Here is a 12933-nt window from a genome sequence, read left to right on the forward strand (position 1 = left end):
AGAGTGTTGTTTGATTATTATATATGTTTATACTCAAACATGTCCTAAAACAACCCTTAACGTTTGTTTTCTAAACTGTGCAACTCACCGAGTGGTTAGTGGTGTTCGTTGATGTTCCAAAACAAGTAGCGTAGTGAAATACAGTTTCTGTCGTGTTTTATTTGGCATTTTGTAAAATCCCATTGATTTCTGTTGGAAGACTCATTGCACGTTGATATTACTGCGCCACCGTCTATGCTCAAATATTGAGCGGAAGTCTATACGCGGTTGTGAGGTGTCTAAATAAATAGTTCCACAATAGCAAATAAGACGGCTGGAAATCATACATTGCGCCGATATATTTGCTTTTAATAATCAACGAACACCACTAACCACTCGGTGAGTTGCACAGTTTTGAAAACGAACGTTAAGGGTTGTTTTAGGACATGTTTGAGTAGCCTACAGTATGCCTGTTGGCAGCCACTCTGAGTAGTCAAAGGCGATTCAAAACGAGTCAGAAAAGTCGAGACAGGACCAATCGTCAAAATTTCGGTGTCCACCACTCTTTGTTCATCCAAAACAAACCAGAAAAGGGACTCAAAGTGCTAAATACCGGAATTTTCCTTTAAGTAAAACCAAACACAAGATAGGCTTCTATAAACAGGGATAGATTACTGCACGGGCCTACCCCAGGCCCAGGGGCCCAAGGGGTCAGGGGGCCCTGAAGCCCAAGCCATTTTCTGCACGCAGGGAATGCAATTCTAGCACACTTTAGAAGCACAAGGCTATTATGAGCAAGAATGAACCATAGACAGGGGTTAAATATAAAGGTTGCTTGCTTATCCTGTGTCATTGAAAACATGATGGCGCAAATGTTTAATTTTTTTGGATGACAATGACAAGTGGTAGCGTAGACATACTGATAGCTTTGATTAAGCCTGAATGATACACACAGGACGTGATGGTAAACTGTCCATTGTGTCAATGGATGGTATGCACATGAGGCTGGCTTTGTTGTTGAGAGTGGCGTGAGAGCTGTATCTCAGACGTGGGAAAGATATACATTTCGGGACACATCATCAGTAGTGTACCTTTGAATCAGGGGGTGTGTCGGCCTTTCATCACTAGACACCCTCATCAAAGGTGGCCAGGTACAGGGTGATCAGACCTGAGCTTGTGTCCCATGCCCAATCATGAGAATTGCCTGGTTGTTTAAATGACGCAGCCCACGGGACTATGCGAGGCAGGGGGCACCCTCTTCCCCCGAGTCAAGCTCTTGCAAACCTGACCGAGCGACCACAGTTCGTCAGACTGAAGAACTGTCGCTCTGACACTGTGATCAGCAGCACCGGAGCGCCACAGGGAACTGTGCTCTCTCCAGTCCTGTTCACCCTGTACACATCTGACTTCTGCTACAACACCGAGTCATGCCACATGCAGAAGTTTTCTGACGATACTGCAATTGTGGGGTGTATCAGGAACGGGCAGGAGGAGGAGTACAGGAGCCTGGTGGAGGCAATGGTGCAAACTCAATCATCTTCAACTTAACACTTCAAAGACCAAGGAGATGGTGGTGGATTTCCGCAGGTCTAAGCCCACTCCGCTACCAGTCCCCATTGATGGGGTCAATGTGGAGGTGTTAAGCACCTACAAGTATCTGGGTCTCCACCTGGACAATAAACTGGACTGGTCAGCCAACACTGATGCACTCTACAAGAAAGGGCAGAGCAGGCTGTACTTCCTGAGGAGGCTGCGGTCCTTCAATGTGTGCAGCAAGCTCCTCAGGATGTTCTACCAGTCTGTTGTTGCCAGCGTCCTCTTCTATGCAGTGGTATGCTGGGGAGGAAGCACAAAGAAGAAGGATGCGGGTGAATTGACAGGCTGGTAAGGAAAGCTGGCTCTGTAGTGGGATACCTGAAGACAGGAGTGCATCACTTCAATATCTGACAAAAGGACACTGAACAAACTGATCAACATCTTGGACAATGAATGTCACCCACTCCACAGCACTATTGTTAAGCAGAAGAGCCTGATCAGCTGGAGACTTCGCTCACTGCCTTGCACAACAGACAGACTCAAGAAGTAATTTGTCCCCAGGGCCATTGAACTGTTCAATGCTTCACTTAAGGGAAGAGGAGAGATAGACTTCTCTGCATAGTCTGTCTGCCTCTTCACCCCATCCATGTTTGGATACTGTCTGTCCACTAGCCACTTTTTACCACTGTCTTTCTGCCTCACTGTTTGCGTGCTATATTAGCACATTAGCACATATGCATAACCCCTCCCTCCATGCCACAGCCGAACTGTGGCCACACTTATACCTTTTCTTAAAATAGTTCTATATATAGATATATATATATATATATATATAGACTTATTCTTGCACTGTTGCACTGTTGGACTTACTCATTTGCACTATCACCATGACCACTATCACCATTGCACTATCACCGTGACACTCACTCACTCAGACAGAGCACCTTACCTTACCTTACTATGCACAGAGAATCACAGGCTCAGTCCCTGCCTCAGTCATTGCAAGCGCCTCTTGATTGATCAATCACCACTATGTGGATACTGCTTTTAGAATTGATTTAGATTAAGTGTTAGTTAGTATAATTTGTATTTTAGGATCTTTGTATATTTAGTATGTTCTTTATCTTCTACTGTCCTTACTGCTTAGTTGTGTTCTTATATTATATACTTTTAATTAGTGAATGTGTGTGTGTTGTCTGTATGCTACTGAGACCTTGAATTTCCCCTGGGGATCAATAAAGTATCTATCTATCTATCTATCTACAACTGACAGCATACCTTGTTCACCCTCCTCCTGGAGGGTTGTGATCTAGGTTCTCAAGTGGGGGATGGGGTGGGGGGGATTAGTGAGCGGGTCCTGTTGATAGTCTTTAAGCCCAGCAAGGGTCCTTCCACTTGATCCATATCCACTGGCTGCTTCTTTTTAAGTATATCTTAAAAAGTACTTAAGACTACTTTTTAGTACAATAAGTACAACATTAGTGTGCATAAATAGAGCACTTTAAATACATTAGGGAAGTTTACTTAGTATACTTAAATAAAGTGTATTTTAGTGCTGGTCCAATGGTTTCAAAATTAATCTGAAGTCTACATCAATTTGGAAGCAATGACTGGAAATAATCTCCAATGGAGAGTGTCCTGACCCTATTCCCAAAGCGAGTATAGTGTTATGCAAGATGCTAGCACAGTGTAAACCTCTATGAACTCAATGACTTCAATCTGAAGAAATGTTTGAGATGAGTCTTTGAAGATGTTTCAAACAGTTTTGTTTTGTGTTTGTGCCAAAGACAAAATAGTGTTCTACAGTAACCTCAAAAAATGCAATCTTGGTCATTGTCGGTCAACATACACATATGGTTGCAAGTGTTTGTTTAACAGCTGGCAGTAATCAGAAAATCAAAATGTGCAATCAATTAAAAGACCAAGCAGACATAATTATCATTATGGGGAGAATATAAGAGCATGTGTACAGATGGCCTATAAGTTCAGGATGGGAAAGTATACTATGGACAAATCGGCCTACCATGCAGGTCTCTATATTTGTGATAAATGTCTCAACATTCATATACTGTATGTAAAACCAACAAAAGAGTTCAAAACTACGCCTTTGTTTCTCTAAGATCAAGGTGATCTTCCGCAGCGTTTAGATCAATGGTTTGGAGACCAGCTGCTCTGGTGGTAGTATTTCCTTGCGGTTCAGAGGGGATGCCTGTTTTTATGGTGCGAGCTCTGGCTTGTTAATGCAAAGCTGTGGAATGAGGAGTTGAGGCTGGTCTGTGAGCTGTGTAAGCAGTGGCTGAAGCGGCCCTAATTGAAGCAAGAGAGCGGGACTTAGCACTAGCTCCTGCGTCCCTTTGAGGTGACGACACAGTCAGGCCACACAGACACACAGATAGACACTCAAAGGGAGACTGAGGCCGGCTGTTTTCCCAGTGGCCAGTCCAGATGGGATGAATCCTACTCGAAAGTCCAGAACCAGGCCCACCAACGTCGACGGCCGTATAAACTTAGACAAACAGCAAACAAACAGAGACTTGCACATGCTTGAAGTCGATTCAATTTATTTTATTTTATGACAAGCAACGGCACGGCAGCTAAAGACTAGACTGAATTGAAACAGGAGATCAGGAGATGATTCATAACCCAGTTTTACTCAGAACACATTCCAGTAGCGTGGCATTAGATCGGGATAGATTTATAATACACAATGCTACTGTCCCAAGTGGTAATAATGATGGAAACAGTGACAACTCTAAGATGCTCACATGCGTTCCTCCTCCATGCTCTTCCTACTTGCTCAGACTTTGATATTGTGACGGCATAGCAATAAATTGTGGGAAGATCTCATTGTTGTATTATCATTTCTTAATGTTTTTTCGTCGACAGATTGCTCAAGGCAAGATCTGGATCCTTTTGTTTGTCTCTGCTATTGCATTAAAGGGACTATTCTTAACTTAAAAAGTGCTAACACATGTTCCTTTGTACTGTCATTTCTCCAACGTGAATGTGTTGTTTTCCAGACTGCCTCTGTTTGCATAGATGATGTGTCCATCCGAGCTTGAAGGTCTCCATTTCAGTACTCAGAGATGAATACCTGAAGACAAATTTATACCCAGTCAGATATCATTCACACTTGAAGCATCACACCTCAAGAATGTTTAATTTTCACACAGACAGTCTGGCCGTCAGCATTTGTGTTTTTTAAAGCCGTCATTACTCAACAAAAGTGTTGTCTGACTGGGACATGCAATACCATGACGAGGTTAAGAGAGCAATGGCTCTAAGAGAGAGGAAAATGCCACATGTGGAATGCTATACTTAATGTATCATCCTGCGTTGCAACCCGACTGAGGCGAGAGGCTTGAGTCGCACCGGGGCTTTTTCCACGGAAAACCCGCATAAATCAGGCTCTCTCTATGACCAGCAGGTGAAATAATAAAAGTGTGTGAGAACGTCCTGACAGTGGACGCAGGCAGGAACCGAGGCTGGGGCAAGACAGTAGGAAGCCAACATGGACAGGAGACGGCAACAGGAGACGCAGTGGAAAAATCTCTGACAGAAAGACCAGACTGGAAGTATGCAGTTGTATGGAGAGTAAACTTTGTGCTCCATCTCACCCACTCGTCTTTCTTTCCTTCTCTCTGTCTCTCTCTCTCTTTCTCTCTCTCTCTTTCGCTCTCTCTCTCTGTCTGTCTGAAAGTTTGTCACTCACACTCCCCCTGTCCTGCATTTGTAAAAATAGACAAGAGGGCCCCTTGAATAGGATCTAGAATCTAGAATAAGTGCAGTGCATGAGGCAACACCAGTGATTGTTACCAAACTCAGATGTGTTCGGTAAGAATAGAAAAATGCTGAGTAATCCTGGCCTTCTTATTCTCTCTAACCAACCACCCCTGTGCCTGTTCCGTCTCCATCTCTCTCTCCTCGGCCTCGGCCCTGGAGTCTTTCCCTTCGCTGGAGGAAGTGGTTTGTGTGCAGACTGCGGCCGGCTGGAGGATTGTGCCGTGCGCTTGAGAGAGCCGTAACCGGAGAGCGCCGCATTAAAAGTTCCACCAGAGTAACGTTTTCTGCAGGGGAGGGATTTAGTGGTTCCCTGGTGTTGGGATGGAGGTGGAGGAGTGTGTGTGGTGGGGGTGGTTGTGGTGATAATGGTGTGTGTGGGGGGGGTGCAGATCTGGAGAGCCATGTGCGTGTGTTTATCTAAGTCACTGAAGATAGCAGAGGAGAGAGGAAGACTGCCTCCTATTGATGGAACACGGGGAATGAAAAAGCCACTTTGGGAGGAATGACCCACAAGCTGTTTCTACGATCTCATAATGTTTTAGCTGTAATGGCACGCATTTACAGGGGCGTCGGACTGGGAGGGAAAGTGGGACTGATTACTAGGGCCCGGAGGGCTAAGAGGGGCCTTGAAAAGTCTGGAATATGTTTGTTTTTTTCTGAATATTTTCATTTCCAAATTAAATGCCATAATAAATGTAAGATTAATGTAAACTTAATTTGTAAAGTGTATTTGCTGAATAACTTGGTTGATTGACTGATTTTTGTATAATAGTGAAGACTGTCTAAGGTCACACTCATCCCTTGCTAAAATGGTTTAGTCTGCCTGCAAGACGATAGGTTGGCTATGCACTTTTTGTTGTCAAATTGATGAAGATGTTTTCTGTTAAGTTGTGTACTGAGTTGCTCTGATGAGAATGCCCCTTGTAAGTCGCTTTGGATAAAAGCGTCTGCTAAATGAATAAATGTAAATATGGTGAGGATTTTATATACTGTACTCTGTACAGATTTTCACACAAATATGAAGGCTGTAGTTCTATGTCTACTTTCATTTCAATTTGTGCATGCGGTCATATTAGTACAGGGAACAAGGCCCTCAAATATGGACATACAGTACGTCCTCCACCCGAGGTAGAACAAAGCAAAACCATATTTTTTCATATCTCTAACATGTCTATTTCATGAAACAGACTGTTGTATAAAAATATTTTACTGCACAACATGTTTTTTTTAAGTTTTTTAGATCCTGCTTTAGATCCTCCGGATTTTACAAAAGGGACAGTGAATACTTTATCACATGTATCTTTGTAAATAAAGATCAGAAACTCACCAAATTTGGACTGTGTGTCCACAGCAAGTTGGTGAATGTCATGAAATAGTAAAATAACCAATTAATGTGACCATTTCTAAAATACATACCCATAAACATGACTAGAATATAGGCAGAAATGAAATAAATGTTGAAAAACAACATACCAGATCCCTATAAATTCATGTAGTTTTGAAAAGTAAGTCAACAGGTATCACTGAGTACAATTTACAAGTAGTAGTAAATTAATTGTTTGACATTTCAGTAAACTCTCTAGTGTCACTAGCCCATAACAGACATCCTGCACCACCTGATTTTTTTTAAATCCTTAAAATGTCTATTTTCAGAATCTGCCAGGTACAAAGCTGAAATGTGGGGAATGTCCCAAAGGCTTCATTTTTAACCCTTTGCTGCACCCGACCAGAACCCGAAAAATCAAAAAACGATATAGAAAGTGGCATAACATTTGAAGTAAACAACATACAGAGACAAATGAACACATTTTCCCATACAATTCTGACCCCAGGAATGTAATGGAATGGTTCTTTTTGACATTTGACAACATATTGACCCTATTTCTGGACAAAAATAGCAAAAAATGGCTAAAGATGTGTAGAGGATAAACTATTTTTTTGTTTTTTCAAGCACATAGGGGGATTTTTTCTCCACAAACTGTTATTTCTTTATCATTCAAGTGTCTATTTTTTAAGATGAAATTGGGTACCAAGCTGAAATAATGTCCAAAATGCTTTATTTTTAACCCTTTGCACCAAACCCAAAAAGTCTAAATATTATATAATATGATATCCAATAACAATTTTACAAAATTTTGCAATTTTACAAAACACACAACAGTCATTAATTTCTAAAATTTAAATAATAATACAGACATTACAAACTAAATAATTTTACATATTGTTATTATGGCTCTGACATTCCCGCAGAGGTGGGAGTAAGTCACACATGTGCAAGTCACAAGCAAGTCTCAAGTCTTAACCTTCAAGTCTCAAGCAAGTCCAAGTCATTTTTTGTGACAGTCAAGCAAGTCAAGTCAAGTCATAGCTTGGGTCAAGCAAGTCAAGTCATAGCCAAATCATTGAAATTCATGATGATATATATACCCATGTTTTCATTTTAAAATAAGCTACAATAGGCTAGTTATGAACTGCTGGAGTTTTATTTGTAACAAACAAATAGACATTGCATTCATTCAAGCCACATAGCCTACATCTGAACGGTTTATAGAATAAGATGAAATGTATACGAATAAAAATGAATGTATTTCAAGTAGACCTATTATAAAATAGCCTATTATTGTTTCAATATACCTCAAATATTAGGTAGCCTAAGCTACATCAAATCATGAAAATATATTCAAACAGTTCAAGTTAGGCTACACTTGTCCTGACCATCACATCTCCAGGGAACCAATAATGTTGAAAAAGTGAACTAATCAATCAATCAAACGCTGCTGCCGACGTCACTGCCAAACTTTGACAAGCACGAGAGCGCAATGGGTTTTAGGAGGGTTTAGGACCGTCAATGCTATATCATATTATACATAAGCCTAACATGTGAAATAAGCTACTTTTCTATGCTGATTGCTGGCAGTTAGCTAGGCCTACTTACTGTTGTTAGCCTACTAGGTTGTAACGTATGGAACAGGGAAGTGTTTAAGAGGGAGGGAGAAAGAGCGGCGCTTACTTTAGGTTACATTGGCAACTTAGACAAGAAAATGTTTCACTTTGCCATTGCACACATTTTAACCTAATATGACGTTAACTAAAAAGTATAATAGATTCAAAGCCAACTCTTAACATGCCTTAAATTTGATGTTAGGTTTCTAACACGACTAACTTCGGATGAAAATCAATGTGGTGGTGGTTATGTCGCTATTTTGCACACTTGCAGACTGCTGTTCATTTCTCCTTTGACTTGTCAGATACATCATCTGTGAAGCCAAACATTATTATGTTTTGATATAAACGTAGAGCCTTCCATATTTGCAAGTTAGCCTACGTCAGTCTGTCTCATGATCTGGCACTTGCTGTTGGTCTGTCACGTCACTTGGTACAATGACTCGAGTCTGACTCGAGTCAAGTCATGTGACTCGAGTCCCCCATGTCTGCATTCCCGCCCCCTAATGGTGTAGGTGGGGGGAACTACATCAACTAGACTGCATTTCCGGCGGGAACTGCGAAAGTGTGCTTGCCCTGGTCCGGTCACCAACGTGAGCAGACAGTGGCATACGCTATGTTGAACCTGGCTTGATCCAGGCATTGTAACAGTGCCTTTCAGTGTTGGAGCAGTGGCAATATCTCAAAAGCTCTAGGACAGGGCTATATTCAACTATTGGCTTGCGGGTTGAATGCGGTTCGTTGGATTTTACCTTTGGCCTGCCTTCGAACTTAGCTTCTATGACTATCAAATCAATAAAATAAAATGACAGCAGTGATTGGCTGCAAAAATAAATAATGTCACACGTCTTGCGCCTCTCAAACTGGGCTATCAGGTAACCTACAGAGGAATTGAAATTATGAAATATGACCAAGGCATTAAAAAGCTGCTTGTTTGTCAGGATACTTTTTCACTGATTTATTTAAAAAAATAATAGCTATGAGTGTGAATGTTACTGTATATATTCCATCCCACAAATTATGTTTTACTGGTTTATTTGACAAATAATCTATATGGATTTGCTCTATAAAGACCTTATGTCTGTTTGGGATTGTTTTGTGAGCCTGGGGTTATTTTGAGAGCCTATTGATGTAGCCTATCTCAGATGTATCTCAGAATAAAGGAATACTTCATATTACAAAATTCGGCCCTGGCAATGTTCTCCTGGACCGGCCCACCACTGGACCGACGCCCCCCCAAAAAAAAAAAAATAAAATAAAATAAATCCCCCCCTGATTCCCCCCATAAATAACAAACACACAGTATTATGCTGTAGCAATACTTCATAAACTGAACCCAAACATTTAGATTTGGACCTATAGCCTAATCACAATAACACGGGGGTCCGGGGGTGTCTCTCCGGGATATTTTTTTCAATTCTGGTTGCTAATCACACCATTTTAAAGTGATTTGAGAGGGACAGGATTCAGACAGGCTCATCTTCTGTCTGTCTCACGTCATGTTAGGCCTACCCCATGCATTAACCACATATCACTGCTTGACTATAAATGAAAAATATAGGCTACTGAACATGGACATCGTCATAGTTGACAGAAATTGCGTTTTGTGCCAACATGTTGTAGAAACACAACCACAGCCTTTATTTGGTGCTTTATTTGTGTGCCGTCATCACACTGCTCTTTTTACTTGCATCGACTCGCGATTGATTGTGTATCTAATGTAACCCTCGGTGGAGAGACTTCACTTTCCAAGTTTCACTTTCACTGTCGTTGTGAGCTAAAAGGCTAGGCCTACTATATGGGAAATACTTTGAAGTTCCTTTTGAGTAGGATCAGCTCCAAAAATGAATGGGTTTTCTTTAACCTGTGCTACACTTTTCCACCAAGTTGTGCAAAAATTGTAGGCTACCCGTAGTTTTTTTTATGTTGACAGAACCGCACTACAGTAGCCTACATGGTGCAGTAAATGGAAGCTCTTGGTAGCGCGTGCAACTAACGTCTATAAAAACAATTTATGGAATAAAACTAGACCTTTCATTGCTGTTTACGGTTAAACTGCGATGATGTGAACACCAGCCAGCGGAGGGCACTTACACAACCTAGGCTACCATGCACTCGTAGGCTATATTTCCCCACAAACCTAGCGCGGCTGCTTGGACAAATCCACTTGAGGGGTGGGGCAGGGGGGCGCGATCGTAACACACACTGAACCTGTCATGAAGAAGAAGAAGAAGCCAAAATGATTGACCTGTCACCCCCCAAGCCAAATGGATGCAACTGCATTTATAGGCTAGGCCTAGGCCTACATGACGGGCTGCAAATAGGCTAAATATTACCAGTCCGAGCCTGCTAATAACAGAAGGGGCACATTTATGTTGACCACTACAACATGACTCATTATGTCTATAACTCTATAAAACGCTTACTTTCATAAAGGATATTTGCACCTTCCTTACTTGTGAAGCTCACACCGTATTTAGTAAAATGTAATACAACGTTGCCACCTAGCGTTCAGATGTATTTAACATTAACGTGACATTTCCTGCTTATTCTTTCGTCAACTCCATGCTTTTAGGAAAACAATCTTTTTATCATAGTTCCCTCTTTAATGAGCGATTACCAGCTCGTTTTTGTAACAGAGATAGCTGTTTATTGTCCCTAGGTTTACAGAAACACCTATTCATATTAATACGTATGGAGTGCTGCCGACCACTGTTCATGACATGGCCCAGAATGCCTTGCATGTCTTTACAACAAAACAACACAGTAAAACCTAAATGCCCGTAAACATATGAATTTGCATACTTGTAACATTTTTAATAATACTCTCCCATCATGATATTTAACAATAATGAAAAATTTAATTTGAATACGTCAATGTGAAAATAACTGTACTACGTCAGCAATAAATAGCTAATGTTCTCCTTTACATTTCCGTTCGTAAGTCCATACTATCCCATGGCTGAGCAAGGATTTCATGATTGGGCAAGGCTGCCCAGAGACATTGTGCATACTTGGAAGGCATTGTGAGAGGAGTGCAACTGCAAAGGTGAAAGGTGGCAGTTACCAAATACAGGTGGGTGGTTTGCCAGATGCTGGAAACTGTTGGAATATTTCTTTTTTTTTAGCTTATGCACCCTCACATTGGAGTCCCGAGTTCATATACAAAATTTGGTATCGATATGTGACAGTGTTCCTGAGATATGGGCGACTTCCAGTTTCGGAGCTTCGCCGCCGATTTTGTTTGGTTGTGACGGGCAAACGCTTCTGAAAATCAAAAATCCTTTCTGTAACTTTTGTGAGGCTTGGTCCAAGGATCATGTAATGGCCAAGTTTCGTGGAAGTTCGGACCAAATTTGTGACCTGTGAAACTTTAGTTTCGCTTTCTATTCAATCCAATATGGCGGAAGAATGACAAGGGTCAGTGACATCATTTTCAATTTCCACACTACACCGGTTCCGGCCGGACGTTCCAGAGTTGGACCGGTGGCGATATCTCAAAAGGTCTTGGAGCAGGAGCTGGCCAAAAATCGGGCTTACAGGAATAAGAAAACTTAAGAAGAACAATAAGTGTGCTGCTTTGCAAGCACACTTAATTATTTAAATCAAATAGAGCCATTCTTCCTTATTTAAAGATTGCAATATACAATCTTAATCTCAATTTTAACTATTAGCATTTCTTAGCTCTAGAATATCAATCTAGCATGGAGTCCTTCATGTTCATTACACTGCTTCCTGTAACAAACACAACTTGGTCACACGTCTTTCCAGGACACTGCTCTTCGACTGAACTTGCACGCTCCGAAAATTGCCTCTGGAATCCTGCATGGTGTTGACGACACGGCGTATCATCCATGAGCAGAGAGAAAAGGCAGTGTGTAATTTCTCAATCTGTACATCTACTTTTATAATTCCATGGTATTCTGCAACTTTCACATCCAGTCAGCGATGGCTCAGAGAGAGGATAAGAGAGGATTATTGTGCAAGTCTAGTCAGTGTTCTCTTAGTCAGGTTTCACTTCACTTATGAGTAACCCCTTACAAAAAAATAACTACAGAAATCTTTTAGTGTTTTGCAGTGCTCAAATTACGTGGGAGCCAGAGGGAGCCGAGCTCCCTTAGAGTGAGGACTGGCTCCTATGAAAACAACATAGTTAAAGTTAAATTAAAATATAGGCTACTACTGGACATAGACCTACCCTGCGCTCTTGAACACAGCATGACTGCACTTCACCACCACACCACTAGACTATATGAGCAAACCGCATACGATCGATTTGACAGCACTCGCAAGTCCGAAGAAGTCACCCTGCTTTGATGCGAGTGTTTTGTCTATTTACATAGGCGTCCATTGGGCTAGCCTACATGGTTTGATACGTGCTGAAAAAGTCCTGTTTGCTGTTGAACTTGCGCTTCGCCTCTTCTATGTTTATTGACAAATCCATAAATTATGACCCATAATACAGCCTACTTCAATGATTGTGTGAATTGATCTGTAGCTATCCTCTGCCTATGGCAGGGGTTCCCAAACTTTTCCACGACAAGGCCCCCAAATACCACTAGGTTCTGGCCAAGGACCCCCTTGATGTGTTACTAAACCCATCAACAATACTACGGCAAATGTAAAAATACATTAAGCTAATACTAATGATTATTTTAGCCACAAGCACTTCACAATGGAGCATACCGTGTG

The sequence above is a fragment of the Alosa alosa genome, chromosome 14 (genome assembly GCF_017589495.1).
Source record: "Alosa alosa isolate M-15738 ecotype Scorff River chromosome 14, AALO_Geno_1.1, whole genome shotgun sequence".
Classification (NCBI taxonomy): Eukaryota; Metazoa; Chordata; class Actinopteri; order Clupeiformes; family Clupeidae; genus Alosa; species Alosa alosa.